This window comes from Pseudoliparis swirei, chromosome 22, assembly GCF_029220125.1.
Source record: "Pseudoliparis swirei isolate HS2019 ecotype Mariana Trench chromosome 22, NWPU_hadal_v1, whole genome shotgun sequence".
Classification (NCBI taxonomy): domain Eukaryota; kingdom Metazoa; phylum Chordata; class Actinopteri; order Perciformes; family Liparidae; genus Pseudoliparis; species Pseudoliparis swirei.
Genome location: NC_079409.1, coordinates 12,114,346 through 12,133,528, shown reverse-complemented (window position 1 = coordinate 12,133,528; position 19,183 = coordinate 12,114,346). Strand labels below are relative to the sequence as shown.

Genomic DNA, 19,183 nt, shown 5'->3' with positions numbered 1-19,183 from the left:
CACAATATTAAATACCTCGCTGGCACTTTATAGGTAGGAGCCTCTTTGAAACACAGCTCTGTGTGAAGTTTGGTCTTTAAAAAGAATGAACTTTTAACTGCGATTAATCACGATTAATGAATCGCAATTTCAAAATGTGCGATTAATTAGTTAATTTGTTTTAATCGATTGACAGCCCTAATATATATATATATATATACATTTATTATGCATACATACAGGGTTTGCCGCAGTGTTTTACAGAAAAAGAGGAGCACCTCCTCATAAAAGTTGATACACTTTTAGTGAAAAAAACTGAGTAGGTATTTCATGAATGTGGCTATTGTTTAGGTTGTAATCTCAAGCTTTATTTCATTAAAAGACAAGTTAGGCCAGGAACTGCATGGCTTACCTCCAAGATTATTATTTTATTATTGAAAAATCATCACAGGCTAGAATCCCAGTCTTGTTTGAAAATAACAGAATTCTAAAACTACTGGAATAGAAAAGAAATAGAAGCAGAAGAGGATGACAGGAACAGCCACGGAGACGGAGAGAGAGAGAGAGAGAGAGATGCAGTTTGCTGCTCTGCTGTCGAGAGCTGAAGTGAGCAGTCCGCTCCAGCGCGTTGGAACCAGATGCTGGTTCAACTTCCTCTGCTGCCGCACAGCACGGTTCATACTTTGGCTGCCGACCCGTCAGCAGCCATGCAAGCCCACTTTACATTTCTTTGACTGTTTGGAAAACTGATATTTTCCCATTACAGATGACCAAAGGCATTAAAACGTGAAACAGTTGTAGGAGTTCAGTGGGCTCCTCTGCAGGTGCTCTGGACTCTAACTGCTGGGAGTTTGTCTGATGAGACATATTTTTCTGAATTGTAGGTGAGGTTTACAGATGGATCTGTGAGAGGGAGATTACCAATTCAAAGCTTGGCACGAGCGCAACGTGCAATTAAACTATTCAATCTCTAATCACTCGGGTATTGTGAGCCAAAATCAATCTACGTTATAGTCACAGGGAGTGTTCCCTAGACGGTGGAGCGGGCGCAGCTGCCGGCTTTACCGTACCAGAAAGCCAGAGACACAGGTGGGCACATATATACAAATAAATAACAGACATAAGAACTCACTAATCCTGTATCTTGGTGTGTGTGGCGCCTTTGTGTTGTAATTGCTCCTTTAACATCTCATATCACACAGAGTGGAGGCTTTAATGACACTGATTGACATGCACGACACGTGTCAGCTGCTCTCAGTGCTGCTGCTGCCAAAGCTACATGCCAGGGAGGCGTTTACAAGGCTGTGGCTGAGCTGACTACCTGACAACCTACTCTCTGGATTATTATTACTATGTTATTTTAGAACAAATATTTCACTTCATTTTAGTGCAACATTGTATTTTATACAAATCATTGATATTGCAACTTACAAATGTGAACAACATTAAGGATGTCGCAGTTTTAGTTGAAAATGTATTATTATCCAAGTGCAATTAACGAGTTCATTGTCTTTTCTGTAAATTCGACGCCACACAGCAGTGCTGTTGTGTTAAAAACTGTAAAACTAAAATTAGGTTAACTTAAATACGTGTCTAAATTCTGCGATTGTTAGCAAAGGAGTGTGAATTAATATTCAATTAGATTGCACATACAACGCTGCTTCAAGCACTTTCCCAGTTACTCTCTTTCTCTCGCTCGACCACACTTACTCTTAACCCCTACCCCCCCTCAATTTGACCCCATTCAATGTTTAATGTAAATGTTGGTGGGTCAATTTGACCCCAGGCTGTTTTTTTTTTTCACTGTGTCAAACATATAATATACTTTTTTTATATTTATTTTATTTTTTTAGGTAACAAACAACAAACAAACAAAAGTACACACACACTTAACTTTGGGATATTAATTAAAAAAAAAAATGAGGTTTTTTTAATTTTTGGGGTCAATTTGACCGGAAAAAAATATGTTAGTGAATGTAAAGGTAACAGGAGGGTTAAATGACCACAGTATTTGTTGTGTTAACTTTAGAAAACATTCAAACCTATGTATCCACACACAAAATACGACCTACTAAAAGAAGTAAGGGAAACTAAAAGCACATGCATGATCAGCACAGACCAACAGCCACGACTGAATGCATCAGAGACCACAAACAAGACAGTTTATCACCATGGATTTGGTTTGTATTTTTACATCTTAATCCCTAAAATAGAGCTGCAGTATACCTATACTCCTATAGCAAGTATATCGCCCATGCAATGGACCTTCGAGGAAGAACATTTACATCCCAATGAAAACACTTGTCACTACTGATCATTTAGTTGACAAAAAAGGGTTTTAAAGTGAGCTGTTAAAAAAAACAGTAGTGAAAATTCTGCTGAATGAAGCGATCCCCAGCATAATAACCATAGTTACCAGGAGCGGGTGCAGCATTGAGCACCGTCAGTTAATAATCTGCTGTTTTATATTAAATGTACTTTGAGTTTATTGTCTTCGCTGTATGTATATAACTTGGTATTTTAGTCCTTAGTCTATACAAATTGTGAAGTTTGGCTGAAGCTAATGTCATTATTAAACTCATACCTGTCCAAGTGGCGAAAGGAGTCTTGCTCCACCGGCACAGGGGGCGGAGTGAGAGAGATCCCACTTCCTCCTTCACTTGTCACTCAAACATACTCCTTGAACAAGAGAGAAACAGACACAGAATAAATACATGGTTCTGCTAAGTGAAAGAGCAGTATGCAGGCGTAGCAGTTATTGTATGATCTTAAAAACCAAGACTGTAAATCAGGAAATAATATAAAGAACCGTTGTCTTCCTTTTCATTTAACTCTTTAAAATTCAAGTTATAGTGCATTGATCGGAGACTGTGGTCAGATGGTTTTGAAAAAAGAGCAAGTCTGTTGGGGGGCCCGAAACCACAAGGCAACCACAGGAAGACGGTGAGAGGCTGCCACTCAGCCTGAAACAGACTTCCTGGCTGTGCAGGCAGAACAAAACACTCATACGATCTCTCACATCATCACATGGTCAGAGTTAGAGTTAGCATCTCTACCTGTGAGGCCAGACTACTGGACCACTTGGATCCTGGCTAAGTTCCTTCTTTAAATAAGTTTATCTGCTCGAGTACTATTGTATTTGCTGTATTGTGGATACTAGATTGCTAGTCTGTACTGTCTGATCCTGTCCTTAAGTCAGCAGAAGTAGAGATTCTTGTCAACCTTGAACTTTACTGATTAAAGCGTTGATCTGAGCCCACTGGGTCATTCCATTAACGACCGGCTGGGGGAGCGGCCGACACAGCTGTAGCTAATTATCGCCAATTAACGATCTTACAGGCAAGACACTTTCTAGTCTCTGGTCTGAATGCGTCACTCAAGTTGTTAATCATTTACAAATCGTCACCTGGGCTCCGTATCTGTATATTGTGTTATAAATCCATCGCCCATTGTTCCACACTGACCAAAAGGTCAAACACAACCAAAGACTCTCTGCCAGCTTCAGAGCAGGATGAAACACGAGCGAAAGAGGGAAGAGAGGTGGAGGGGAGAGGGATATAAGGACGGACAACTGACGGACTCTCTGAACTGCTCATCTCACTGGATTAATCTGCTATTTCTTTTTAAATCTGCCAGGAATGAAGATGAGAGTGAATATGACTCAGTGTGGCTTTATGGACGCATGTGTGTGTGTGTGTGTGTGTGTGTGTGTCCTTCAATCTGGCCCTTGCCCTACTTTAAAGCCAAGTCATCATTCTGGTCCACTGGGACTTCATATTGCGAGCCATTGTATGCGTGTGTATATTTAGGGTTTATATTCTAAGAAAAAACCCCAGCATACATCTCTTCCTACCAGCCCACACACTCCTGTGTTAGTGTGTGAGGAGGCTTTACTGCAGTGCAGGTATGCTTCAGTATGTGAAGGGTCCTGGCCACCAGAGGAGTCTGTCTCCTAGGGGGAGGTCCCCCATACCTCTTCTCGCTCTCCCCTCCCTCCCCCCCCTCCGTCGTATGTCACAAACGGTCTATCTTTCCATATATTTTAATATCCCTTCATTTTATGCACACCTACACAAAGTGAGAGTGGAATGTAATCCATCTGCAAATTGGAAGCAGGACAAGCGAGAGCCTCTATAAATACTCATCAGATTCCCCTGACAATCACAAAATAAGCCGACAGAACCACACACAACATTGCAGCAAACGAGAAAGGCCACTTCTCTCTGCGGAGCAAACCTCGTCCTCTCCTTCCCGTCTCACGCTGTCGTCATTGCATGATCGCTGGACGTCGAGGAGGACGCGACAAAGAGCGCAACCACATGCAGCAAGAGAGACAGACAACGCTGAACTCGAATGAGAACATTTGAGCGAGAGCGCTGCCGGTGCGATGTGTTGGCCTGTTCTCCGGCAGTGCAGCGACGTTGGGAGGTCTTCAAACATGCAGCTGCCTCAGCTTTTCCTCCCCCTGGGTGTTAACTGTTCCCTTGTTAAATGTAAACCCCGACTTCAGTCCATCCACTTACATACTGTCTCTTACACGACAAATACATATTTATCAGAATTATTGCACTACCTGCTACTCCCATTTGTCTGTAGTTTAGTTTATTATATGTTACCATATGTGTAGTATATGTTATATGTATATATGTTAGTATTATATGTATAGGTTGGTATAGGTTTAGCATATTGTATTGCATATGTATCTTAGATATTTAAAGATGATATATATACTTTATTAATCCCCAAGGGGAAATTAGTTCTCTGCATTTAACCCATCCTTAGTTATTAAGGAGCAGTGGGCTGCAGTGATGCGCCCGGGAGTTTAGTATTAATTAACTATAATTAACTATAATTTAGTAAGGTCATTATATGTTACTACATGTAAATTATGTTCAGAGTACTTGTACAGAGTGTATGTTATGTTATATTATGTTTGCTATGTTATGCTATGGTAGTTGTTGTGTGGTGCCTAGTCCTAAGAATTTCAGTGCCCAGTCTGACCCTGTGTCATTCTGTCTATCTGACAATAAAAGACTTGTAACTAACTTGTAACTTGTAACTTGAAAACACAAAAGGAAAACACAAAAGGCATATATGCCGGCTTACAACACAAAGTCACACACACCTAGCACGTCAAGACGCCATCGCGCCTCAGTGGTGAGGCGAGCACATGGACACTTCGTCCGATGTGTTGTCCAGAGCGGGCGGAGATGGAGCCGTCCGAACAGGGAGCCGTGCCAGTGCAACACGACCATATTTAAGACACAAGCATCCAGTGGGTCCACTCGGTCACAGTGTTGGTGACGTTACCTTTCACGCTTTTATTGTAAAAGCCTCAGCCCGACACGATGACACGGTCACTATTTTTAGACTTTTAAGAGTCGTCTCTTCAGTCTCAACACACCCATTCTCTGTTAGGAACACACAGATTCAATCAGTCAGACGGAGAGACGATACAAGTCTCCACAGAAATGTTGAAGAGCTTTATATTTTACATTTGGGAAAAGAGATCACTGGAACTGTGTTCCGTCATCATTTGGCAGATATTCCAAGTTTAGGTCTAAGAATCCGCATTGGGAGAAGAGAAAGACAAAATTGGTTCTCAGCTGAGAACCAACCCAGAGCAAGCGCAATACGGCCAAAAAGCTTGGTCGTCATCATCCCGCCCTCTCTCGGACCCTCCCAGTTATTAATCCACAAAGTCTGTCTTTTCTCCCACGCGGGCTTCTTTCCATCCAGTCTGGGTTGACGTAATTCCTGCCGTAAATCCAAAAGGCCAGTGGCTGAGGCAGACTGTGAAACCGAGGTGAGGAGGAGCTCATGGGTGGAGTGATGATGAAATCTTTGCGAGCGAGCACAAGTTCTCTTTTAGCAAGCAGGAATCACTTAACACACACATCATGCGGTTAATCCACGTCTGCACCCACATCACACCCTGCAAACCAAAATTGGCATGCGAAAGCTCGAGGCCCCGTCGGCTTCAAAGCCGGACCGGAGCCAAAGAAGGTCCAGGAGCTCTGAAACAACCCGTGTTCTGGAAGACAGACGGTCGAGCTCAAACTACGTGACGGTCAAATCAGTCGTTCACAAATCCCCCAAGATCAGCGTGAACACAGCAACCCTCCAGCTTTAAACCCGACTGCTCCGTGCTGAAGAAGGAAAGGTTTCTTAAAGACCGCGATAGCTTACGATGAGCGTGAAGTGCGCAGCCAAGGTTTTTACATGTGTTCCATGACTCAGTTTGTAGCGTATGTTGTACCAGAGGGAGTCAAAAGATGACATCTTTGGTCTTGGCGACAACAAACCGTGCTGTGCTAATCCTGTGCCAACTGCGCCTCCTTCCAGTCGTCCCTTTGACCTCCTGCGCTGTCAGACGCCTCACGTCTCCGGTGGTGTGGGAAAGGAAGAACCCGAGGGGCCGGCCCCTCACACCAAATCCATGCTAAGAGGAGAGGCAACAAAAGATGACAACAACAGTTTCACAGGGAGCTGTAGCTCACGATGTCTGACAGCTTTCCAGGGGAAGCCCAAGGAGCACAAACAGGAATGCCAGGAATAGAGCAGGGAGAACATCGGTTCAACTGGACACGCCATTATGTCACACTTATGGAAGAAACTTGTCACATCACAGCCTGTTTTTCTTTCCGTAATGAAGACGCGCTGTGGGAACAGGGGCCCGGTCACTTTCTAGATATAGTGCATGTCCTCACAGAGGGAGGCTGGGTAGGGACAGGAAGAAAGATACTGACGGACAGAACGGATGAAAGGAGTTTCACTGAGATCAGCTTCCTGTTTACGGAGAGGACAGGAGAGAGCAGGTGGTGACACACTGACACACACACACACACACACACTCCTGAGTGATACTACAGAACAGATTTAGCCCCAAACGTCCCATCTATCTCTGTGTGTCTTGGTGACATCTCAAGGCGTTTGATGTGTTCTTGGTTACATATCTCCTGGTGTGCCTCCATGCACTGGCCAGCAGCCGTGTGAAGAAGATTAAGCTTTAAGTCGACGTAAAATTAAATATGTCCTGTAAATCTTTAGATCTCCGATCATATTCTGCACCTATTTAACATCAAAATCCAATCATATTTTCTTCCTGGAAGACAAAATAAGACATATGCGTAGGTAAACTCCAACCAATCAAATCAATAATATCATGTCGTCCACCCGTCAATCACTCCTGTAAGCGACTATAGGGAGCTGTGTGTAGAGCCACAGCCCTCTGGCGCTCCATATCAAGCTACATTAAGCCCTTACACTTTTTAGCGGTTCAATTAAATGTGAATAATTTTATGGAAATCCTTCTCTTAACTATTCATATAATCTCTTTAACAAATAAATACTCAGAGTACAGAAGCTAAAGATGCTCTCTAACTGAGGAGCGTGCATTCCCTCAGCTGCCTGCTCAAACGCTCCCGGCAATATTCCTAATCCAGGAGAGACTTCCTAGCAATTCTACACAGCATGTAATCTCCTCCTCTTCTGGTGTAGTGGCAAATTGTGGGATTACGTGGCACTGAACAAAAAGCAGGTGAAAAGCTTTTAATGAAACGCAGCTTCAGTCTCAGTCAAGATAACATGACACAATTGTAGCAGAAATATGGAGATAATATATAAAATAATTAGTCCTTTGAAAAATAATGCGTTAACTCAGTTAATCCAATTACAGGTTTAACTAGTTATTTATTTTTAACGCATTTAACGCATGCGCAGAATGAGTTTCCAATCCGTCTGTTGTTGGTCGTCGGGACGAAAAAAAAGTCACTTGCAAAATGAGCTTCCAATCCACCACTTCAATCTGAACTCTGTCCGCTCTCATGCAGACGGTCTGTTCATCGGTAATGATCCTTCCGCAGGTTCACCTCCGGAAACCTTGTTACGACTTTTACTTCCTGTAGATCAGGGTCTCAACACGTCGATCGCGACCTGCCAGTCGATCGCGGCGTAGTGTTGGTAGATCGCATGACATTAAAAAGATTGGCCCGCCCCCTGACATGTTCTCTAGAGCACGTCTTTGTTCTTTTATTAAACTAAACCTCTGTTGTTGATCGTATCTCCACAGCAGCATGTCATTTATGTCTCTACGCGTTGCGTTAACACTTATCGATCTCCGTCTGGCGCGCCCAGAGCTCCGTGCGCGCGCATCGGGACCGAGCAAAAATAAAGTCCCTTGTCAATCTGTCCACCTTTAGATTGTATCATGGTGGAGTTAATGGTTGACAAACAAGAGAAAAATGTTCTGTTTAACCCTCCTGTTACCTTTACATTTACGAACATATTTTACCCTCGCGGTCAATTTGACCCCAGCAATTAAAACCTCCAGAAAATTATTAGAATTAATATTGCTTCCCAAGTTTAAGTGTGAGGTACTTTATGTGTGTTTGTTGACTACCTAAATAGCCCTTTAAATAAATAAAAAAGTTGATATTTCTGATATGTTTGACACAGTGAAAAACAGCCTGGGGTCAAATTGACCCCAAAGAACACCGACATTAAACATTGAATGGGGTCAAATTGACCCGAAAAGTAACAGGAGGGTTAAACATTCTGTTTAGGATGAAGATGTATTAATGTTCCATATGGAAGAAAACTGCTAAATAACTGCTGAGTTGCAGCACCATTGTATAGAAGAATGTATAAATGTATATATCCGTCTTTTGTCATAAATCTCTATGTTCTCACAAAATATACCGAGAATATCGGTAATATGTGATTAATCATGATTAATCCACAAAAACCTGTGATTAATCCGATTAAAAATTTTAATCGTTTCACAGCCCTAAAAATAATATATAATGGACCTGGCAAACTGAGTCAGTGTGCCGAGTCACTGCAAGTGGAAAATATGTCCAGCATCAGCCTGAAACCAAAAGGAAATCTGTTGTTCTTTCACAGGAAAGAAGGACATTTTCCATCTCACTGTTCAAACAGTGCTGCCTGTCACTGGCGCTCAGGAGCGTCAAGTAACGGCTGCTCTGTTTGCACTCCGTCTTTATTAATCCAGCTAGAACACTGCTGGGCCCCTTCGAGTGGTTTTCTCTATATGACTGTACGTCAAATAAATGGACACTTTATAGCCTATTGGCTGCAGCGCAATGCACAATCAATCACAAGTGAAGTCCACACACACACACACACACACACACAGTCAAACTATTTAACCGCCACTAAGCTTTCATTTTGGCTTTCTAAATGTTCAAAAATTACTTTGGCCTAATGAATGCTGGTGAACTCCACTCTGAGCCCAGGCGCGACTAATCTGACCACCCTCTTTTCAATCTAGCTTTATTAAGACGTCACAAATATTTTAATCTAAGCTTCTAGCACTACAGAAGACCCACACTAGCTCAACACACACATTTAGGTACCTTTGATTACATTTTTAACACGTTTAGCTCAGCACACAGAAAAAAAAGACTAGAACGACTAGAATAGCCAACGCTTCGTTTCAGCTCATGTGAAAACTAGAATGGGCACTCGGTAGAGCGCATACCTTCGCATATCACAAGATTGGGCATTGAATTATGAACATTTTGGCATTAGTTGCATGCCAATTGGACAAAAATGTATTGTGCTATGGTAAAAAAAAGATTTTGACCTTTCCATGACCTTGACCTTTGACCCGATTGATCCCAAAATCTAATCAAATGGTCCCCGGATAATAACCAATCATCCCACCAAATTTCAGGCGATTCAAGAATATTTTGACCTGTTCATGACCTTTGACCTTGACCTTTGACCCGATCGATCCCAAAATCTAATCAACTGGTCCCCGGATAATAAACAATCATCCCACCAAATTTCATGCGATTCGGTTAAATACTTTTTGAGTTCTGCGAAAGATTTTGACCTGTTCATGACCTTTGACCTTTGACCCGATCGATCCCAAAATCTAATCAACTGGTCCCCGGATAATAAACAATCATCCCACCAAATTTCATGCGATTCAGTTCAATACTTTTTGAGTTTTGCGAATAACACGCATACAAATAAATAAATAAATACACGGCGATCAAAACATAACCTTCCGGCATTTTCAATGCGAAGGTAATAAGGCCCCGCTCTACATGTTTGTACCCAGGCTAGTCCCCCTACAGTAAGTACAGGGCCCGTATCCGGCTGCTGCCACACTGACCCACATCCCAGCCTCTGGCAGATTACTCTGACACACACACACACACACACTTTGTGGCTTGTAGAAATCAAATTTCTGATGGCTTAGCACACAAGCCCACACTCAGAAACACAATGGGCTAGTGTTCTGCAGTCAATCAGCCATGAGTTGATACGGCTATCAGTGTGACCATGCCAGAACAACTCCACTCAAAGAGTCCTCAGACACACAAACACACAGACCCACACACATGCAAACAGACACTCAAGAGTAGCAGCCTGCGGGGAGATAAGCGCTGGAGGGCTGCGTGTGTGTGTGTGTGTGTGTGTGTGTGTGTGCGGGCCCAGAGGGGAGAGCTGTACCTTGGTCAGGGTGAGCCCGGGGAAGAGAGCTCGCTCTGTCACACAACTAATGACAACCGCACAACTTTGTCCCTTCTGCCCTCCTCTTGTTCTCTTCTTTCCTTAATATCTAAACATTATAAATACTTCTCTATTGCATACTAATTCAGCCAACTGTCATCTTTGCAACCTGTAATGAACTTAACGACCTTTAGAGCGCAGTCACACCTTTAACAGTGTAGTCACAACTCTAATTTATTCTTATTTTTGTGTAAACAATTTACACCATTGTATTTGTTTGGGGCCCTCAGAGCCAAATTAGAGGCAATCCTGAGAAAGCAAACAGATAAATAAACACACAAACTGCTGGAGTTTTATTTACACCACATACATAGTTACATAAAGTATACATCCACACTGATTTGTAAGTCAGTAACTTTAGTAAAAGTTTTAGTCTTCACCAGTATTTACCTTCACTGGTGATGACGAAAGATGAAAGAAAGAACGGAATATAAACACCAGTGTGACTGCTTTAATAGTTCATATACAACTCCCATGTTGCCCTTGTTAATGGTTAAAGGGCAAATTCAATAATATTAAATTTCAATCAATTTCAAACAAACCCAGTGCTGCTTTACATTTGATTTGTAAAAAAAGCTCTTTTAGATGAGTCACATTTCTGAGCTTCTTTAACTTTGACAGTGTTTTGATTGAAAACAGGCATCAGCTTTGATTTTGAGTATTTAATAACATGCCAGCTTAATAATGGACATGTTACATGAAATAAATGAACCAAACTCCTTGCAGTTTGTGCTTTATCTGATATTTTACAGAATTTGAATGTGAACGTGTGATCAGTTGAACACACAAATGTACATTGTTGGTCATCCAGCTGTCAGATTTTATCCAGGCGTTTTGTTGCATGACTCCTTTAATCCCAATAAATAATACTTATTTCGTCCATCAGTGAATCTTCGGTTTCTCATAACAGTCTTGATCACAGACAGTAATAATCAGCATTGTGCAAAACAACTGACTTCTTCGACATCAATGTTATTCTCTCACTGCATTGCTTTCTGCAGTAAAAGCCTCCATGTGAAGGAGCTAGTGCACAGCTAGTGCATTCATTCATCATGATCCCCCCTCATGGCTCGGCACGGTTGTGGACTGCGGATTAATTACACAGTTTAACGTCAACAACCAGTGATTAATAACATTTTACTGCCAATATTCAGTCAAATATGCAATCAGGACATCGGCATGTTTCCTTTTCTAGCCGTCGATCTCTGATAAAGCTTCACTGTAAACAACTAATCTGTGTTTAAATTGTCAGGAGCAGAACGAAGGTTCTGTCTGGAGACATTATGATGAGTTCAGTTGAAAATTAGTACTGAACGAAGATAAATTATAACGTTATCATGATATGTTCAAATGTAATCTCGAAAAATTTATTTGAAGATGTTTTCCCATTAATATTAAATAGATATTAGGAATGAATTACGAGCGGTTTAACTTCCCAACACCCATCATTAAAACTACTAATGACAAGGTTCAATAAAAATCCAATCTTCAACCAACTTTCTTATCATTTGAATCGTGTGTTTTTATAAAGAAAAGTGAATTATTATATAACAAAATATAAATCCGTGACTCTGACCCGTGATCCAATCTGATCTGTGAGTTTAATGCTCTGTTGCACCACTAGTGACAACCAGGCGTCAGCAGCCAGTCCTCCCACCATTGTCCGTGACCAAGGCACTGGCTTCAGAACTGGACTTTATCCCCGAGCACGGTGGCTGCCTGCCGCTCCTAAACAGTATGGTTGGGTCACATGCAGAGGGAAATATACCCATAGAAATCAATAAATGTCAACATAGCGAGGCTAACATATACACCAAAAATACCCTTAATTGACAGCATATAGTACTATTCTTTTTTAGATTTCAATTCTAACGACATTCAAGTCTTACAAAACAAACAGGCCTACATGTGCCTTTAGTACCTTGTAAAGCACTATACAAATAACATGTGTTATTATTATTATAATACTAGAACACTCACTCAATCACAAACAAACAGTGTCCGACACGTTAAAAAGGCACGCAAACAATTAATCCAGGCTGGAGTGAGGGACACACAACTGTTTCTCTCTGAGTCAGCAGAAATTGGACATATTCCACTTCCTCCTATGGCGTGTGTGAAGAGGGGGGATGGGTAAGGAGCAGTCCCGTTGCCATGGAAACTATGTCTTTTCCTGTTGGGTCATATCGGAGTGAAACAGATGCTGAGAGCAACACACAGAGGCATGATCAGTGCACTCCTACAAAGAAGAGAATTGTTGGAGCTAAGCTGAACGCAGCGTGTTCGGTTACTCGACCCGACACGGCTGAGCGGTTGCAGTCCTTTTTATTTTACTCTGCTCGGGTGTTCAAGGTGCCTGTGAAAGCTTTCTGATATCCAAGCACAGGATCTCTTCCAAGGCAACCACGTAATAGGATGACTAGAGGGACTAAGTCAAAGACCACTGTGCTTGCAACTACAAGTCAATTCCAATTGCAGATTGAACTAGAACGGGCACTCGGTAGAGCGCATACCTTCACATATCACAAGATTGGGCATTGAATTATGAACATGTTGGCATTAGTTTCATGCCAATTGGATACAAATTGACCGTGCTATGGTAAAAAGAAGATTTTGACCTTTCCTTGACCTTGACCTTTGACCCAATTGATCCCAAAATCTAATCAAATGGTCCCCGGATAATAACCAATCATCCCACCAAATTGCATGCGTTTCAAAGAAGATGTTGACCTTTTCATGACCTTGACCTTTGACCCGATCTATCCCAAAATCTAATCAAATGGTCCCTGGATAATAACCAATCATCCCACCAAATATCATGCGATTCGGTTTAATACTTTTGGACTCATGCGAATAACACGCATACAAATACACGGCGATCAAAACATAACCTTCCGCATTTTCAATACGAAGGTAATTAGAGTTGGTTCAAGCTAAAACAAGTTTCATTGACACGACCAGGTGTAAAAGGAACATGGAAAAATAGGATGAGGGTATTTTCCTGTTGATGCAAATGAAAGTAGGGAGCACCAACATCCACGTCCTTTATGCACGATCGGAATCAGTTTTGTCTTTCCCAACAAAAACTGAATGAACGTTAATACAAAAAGCTCCGACATAAGATATCCTGCAGATGCCACAACATGCGTGTTGATTATTATAAAAAGCGTATCATGTTTCTATCCAGTTGTCAATGATAACATGAAGCATGTTGTCATTTCGTAGAGGGAACTCATTCATTTGCTGGAACGCAGACCACTCGCAGGTTGAGACTTGCTTATTCAAGATATTTATGTATTACGATCCGCAACCAGTGGTGGAACAAAATGGGTTGAGATTATGCCCCAGAAGAAAAATATTTACTACATTATCTTAACAGTCTGATAATCACTTCATCTAAAGCAGCAGCTTCTTGGAAGGAAATAGCTCAAAGTGATCTCAGCCATATTTAGCAATAATTCAGTCTTGTACTATGCTTACTGTCTAAGCATGACCCCGTGATGTCACCTGGACTCAACAATGCAGGGACATAGCAAGCACACGAAGAGGAGAAATAGATCACTAATTCCTCCAAGAGGGGAACCAAAATTCAGAAAAAAATAAACCAGTGCTGAATACTGGGCTAAATCCTATTTCCTTATCATGAAGCCAGCAGAAACACTGAGTCCATCCGGCTGAGACACACTGTGTGACGGGCTCTGACTCATCTGGAGAGGCTCTCTGCACTCCAGACATACTGCGCCATAGCTTAGGCACGCTGATCATTTTGCCTTCACAGCTTTACAGTATTTTAGTTTCCAGCAACACTGTTTATAAGGAGTCAAAGTACAGTGAACAGGAAGGAGGGGGGAGGGGGAGTTATCTCAATGAACGGCAGAACAGAAAAGATCACATTCTGTCTGCACGTAAACACACACAACAACAATCAATACCAAAACACAATACATACAACTTTGGTTTCATTTGTTTGTGTTGGCCTGAGGGAGCGGGGAACTGGCAAGACTCCCTGGTGACACAGGCTGACCCACTTCAGAGCAACTCTATCTCTCATGTGACCCGCTGGAAAGCCAGAGGACGCACGCACGCCCAACTCGCTGTGAACATCCGGAGTGAGTTACTGGAAGGTCTACACAAAATCTAGGCTGCTAGTTTCGTGTAAACAAAAGCAATATAATCCTCCCGAAGACGGGATGAACAATTAACCGATAATAAATGGGGCCTACCAATATAAATCATCAGGTTCAACCGACATGTCGTCCTCGATCTCTCTAACCCCCCCACAGCTCCTGTCACTCACACAACACTACTCTCTAAAAAAGGCTCAAACACAATACCAAGCTTCGTCAAGGTTCACATGAAATAGCGAAACATATCTGTGAGAAGCAAATCAGATGTTTGCTGGGCTGCCACATTGCTGAAACCCAATGATGCAAAGTGTGGAGGTGAGTCTGCCCGACGCTGTGATCAGACAACATGGTTAAAAACAAAACCCAGTGAACAAAACCCGGTAATCAGACATCTGACTGACAGCTGATGTGTCTGTAATGTCTTCTTCCGAGAAGGGGATTTGATTAGAAAGACAACTTTGAAGTAAACAAAGCAACAAAGTTAAACGGACATTGCGGCGGCTAGATTAGATCACAGAAGAGGTGTCGCGACGCTCTCTCGTCTCTCCATGACATGTTTATCAATTCATTTACATTTTCAAGTACATTTCAAGGTCACTGCTTTTTAAGTCTGGCTGCATGTTGGTCTGCAAGTAACCAGTAAGTATGTTCATGATCAATAAATCTGTTACTCGGTTGAAAACATTTTGTAATAGTGTGTTCTACAAAAAAAATGTTGTGATTTGTCTGACGAACACAAATGCTCAAAAGTATTTAATTTGAAATAATAGACGCAAAGATAAAGGTTGATCTTTGATTACAAACGGGTCTTTGATTTTGCCAATTTTGCTTCATAAATTATAAATCTGTTAACTCCTCCTCTGTTGTCAATTAACACATTGATCTGATCAAGTCAATTATTTCATCACTAGTTTAATTTTAAACCACGACTTATTTGCTTCACATGCCTGTCTCAACACTTGAGCTGGCTGCAGATTGTCAGATGAGCTAAACCACAGAACAAATAGTGGAACTACAATTTATTCAGCTCACAGATATTTTCCGTGCTTTCAATAAAAAGCATAAACCAGGCCGCCACTCGGCCGACGCCAGGTCCCTGTGCAGGCAGAGGCTTGATGATTCACCGTCTATTGATGTCAGCAATGACAGCCAAGGTGACCCACGTTTTTGGGGGGCAGACACGCTGGTATATGAGCTCCTCTTGCATGCCGTGTGCCAAGTGTGTGAACATGCATGTGTCTGTTTATGTGTGTGTCTGCATGAATGTCTGATCCGGCCAGAGTCTGGAAGGAGGAACAATGGCATTCCTGTGCTCGGGGCTCCAGGTGGCTGTGGAAACCCAATCCCAAACCAAGCCTCGCTGGCACACAGAGTGCCGGGAACGCCGTGTGCCTCGGCCTCCCTCCGGAGACACGGGCCAGAATAGAGCTATTGTTCGGAGTAATAAATGCACCACAGCCAGCATCTATGACAAGCACATCCACTCACAAATACCAACGCACACCAACAGAGTGGACATCAGAGACTTTCACTTTTAATTAAATATACTGACCGGCGAAATCAAGGGACGATCTAAGATCTTCACACCATCATTACAGACACTGAACTCTTGGCTGCGTTTGGTCACATGCTTGATAATTGGGAGTTTTGTACTCATTAAAGAAATTAAATTCCCATGCTATTAGTAATAATAATCAGCATGATTATTACCACACATATTGCCATTACACAGTGAAAACACACACAACCTTAGAAGTTACACGTGTCGTCTTAATGAGCGAAACCCACACACACACACACACACACACACACACACACACACACACACACACACACACACACACACACACACACACACACACACACACACACACACACACACACACACACACACACACACACACACACACACACACACACATATATATACTTATATAGATGTTGATGGCCCTCATCGATATCATTCATTTCTGAGACAGAGAGCCGAATACTTGCCTCTGACAGTTAACTTAATCCATGTTCAGAAGATTGGCTTAAATGTTCGTAATTTGCAAAACTCTCAAATCAGCACTCAAACGTATTGGAGACTATTGGACCCATACACAACAGCTGGCACATCTGCTGGGCCCCGAACACACAGCCGACACACACACACGGGGCAGGAAACGCATCATGTCGACTGCACAGCCTTGAAATGAGGAACATGATTCGTTTCCTTTCCTTTCAATGCTGGACAGTCATGCCTCAACACAGGGCCGGTTCAGCTTCAGCTCAGAGGCGACCTCCTGACCTGACACACATGACCAAAACCAGAGAAGAAAACATCTGCGCTGAGAACTTGCACTCACATTGTATACATTCATGACTTAAACCATGATCATTTTCATAACGTTGACCTACACGGTCAAGCCAGTGCTTCTTCTTTTACAAAGCTTCACTGCACCACCCAAATAGTACAGGTGAAAATGTGATCAAACAATATGTTCATGTGCAGGCACCATGGCACCGATGCTACAGGTAGCACAACGCTACAGCTGCTTCCCTCCAGCTACACAGCATATTGTCCAACTGCGCATGTACAGGCAGTGTGTGTGTGTGTGTGTGTGTGTGTGTGTGTGTGTGTCTCTCTCTCTCTATCTCAGATACATTTTGTTGGTTCCCTGTCATTACAACGTCTTCATCTGCTCTGCTTTGCAACTGCAGTCTTGCAGGATGGAGACAGTGAATCCTTGTTTCTTATCTCTTGAGATAATGACAGCGTAGCAGTATGCTCGCTCATTCTCAGCCTGTTTCATTCACTCAATGAGTCTCTCTCTGTAACCACACACGCCCGGCCCTGCATGCTTCAACCAAACCCTATAAAAAGAGGTCTCTTAGCGATTGAATTACATGAAATGTGATTAACCTCTGTTCAACAGAGGAGGAGGCCCTCACAATCTGCAGCCCAACAAAGAAGGAAAGCGGTTAGATCTAGCCACTAGTTATTTACCACCTATATGCATCAAACTAAGCTCAATCATCTGACCTCTATCAGGACGCAGGAGACACAACAAACACCAAAGCAGGGCTTCACTCCCGGGTGTCCAGAGCGGTTCTCCTGGCTGTGATGCACCACTGAAGCTCAGACACGTCGACCAGAGGACGCTGCTAACCATCATTCTCAACTTTAAGCACGGACTGCTCTTTGTGTTGTTCTGTTTTCCTCTGTGCAGACTAACGTCCTGCTGGACCAGGCCGCCTCACTTCTGTCTCGACATTCATTTCAATAAACCGGTAGTCAAATGCGGCAGTGTTAAGATAACGTTCACCACACATGGAGACTGACGAGCAGAGGCTCGCGCGCCACCGATACAAGAGAAGAAGAAGAAGTGATCATTGTATATTATGAACAGAGCCGGCGGTCTTTCATTCAACACCCTGCCGGGCCAGCAGAGGATAATCCCGGCTAACGGGCGGAGGAGTAACGTGCGATGTGTGTTTAACGGAGAGTCGCATCACATCCTCGTTGCTTGGCTGCTTCTGTCAACAAGAAGCCTCTCCGCCACCGCGCCGCCGCTGCTGCTACATAACGGCACAAGCCCCTGCGCCTGACAGTTCGTCTGGGTTAAAAACAACTCCGGGGCGTTGTTTCACACACGTATAGAAACCGTTCCCTTACCCTGGGCGGCGGGGCGACTCGATACGACCGCCGAAAGGCTCCAAAACTCCGAGGCAGAGACGCGGACGATACGGTGCAAAGTATCGCGGCTAAATTAGCTTAGCCTAGCGAGCTAAAGATGAGGGTGGGGGGGAGTGTGGTCCTCTCCGTGTTGTCGAGACAAACCCAAAAAAAAAAAAAAAAACGAAGCCGGGGATGAGCGGTTTCTCGCGGTGAACGCCGCTGACAAAGAGCCGGTCCGGCGTCAAACGGCGGAAAAAGAGGAGACATCCATTTGGAAAGAACGTAAATGTGTTCAGGGTTCAGCCGGCAGTAACGCTATGCGGCGAGGTGTCTCTCTCTCTCTCGCGCTCTCTCTCGCGCTCTCTCTCTCTGCGGGCGGACGTGCTGACTTTCCCCGGGTCTGTGACTGAGGAGCTGCGCTGCTGATGTGCGGAGCGACCAGAGGCAGCATCACTGCTCATCCCTCCTACCTCAACCCGGAAGAAATACCACGTCTGATGCTCTTTCATATTGTCTCACAATGTTACAACTGAGTCCAACCGATCGAGGTGGATATAGTCTTTTCCAGTGATATTAGGGGGCACACATTTAGATTCAACAACAAATATATAAATGTATGCGTTGTTTAGTTCATTATAATAAACAGCAATTACATAACTTTATAATGAAAAGATGGACAACATGAGAATGATCTAGCCTGAATTACATTAGTAACACTATTTAGCTTGTTGCAAGAGAAGGCAGTATAAGCATTTGTTAGGACCTCAATGGTTTTGTATCATTAGTGACTGAAATACCTGGATATATTTAGCAGCAGCACGTTGACTTACAGGGAAGCTGATGCTTCTCATGCATCAGCTTCCCTCTCTCA

The 19,183-nt window shown here is 43.0% G+C and overlaps 1 protein-coding gene across 1 annotated transcript in view; it reads right to left on the bottom strand.

The window, feature by feature from the left end:
- The window catches only part of galnt1 (UDP-N-acetyl-alpha-D-galactosamine:polypeptide N-acetylgalactosaminyltransferase 1), a 38,707-nt gene extending 20,037 nt beyond the window's left edge, over window positions 1-18,670 (bottom strand). Inside the window, exons 1-2 of the mRNA XM_056445195.1 lie at window positions 18,310-18,670; window positions 2,564-2,658 (exon numbers count right to left, since the gene is read on the bottom strand). The gene's annotated coding sequence lies outside the window, so the exon portion shown is untranslated. The remainder of the gene's footprint in view (window positions 1-2,563; window positions 2,659-18,309) is intronic.
- Between the last annotated feature and the right edge of the window lie 513 nt (window positions 18,671-19,183).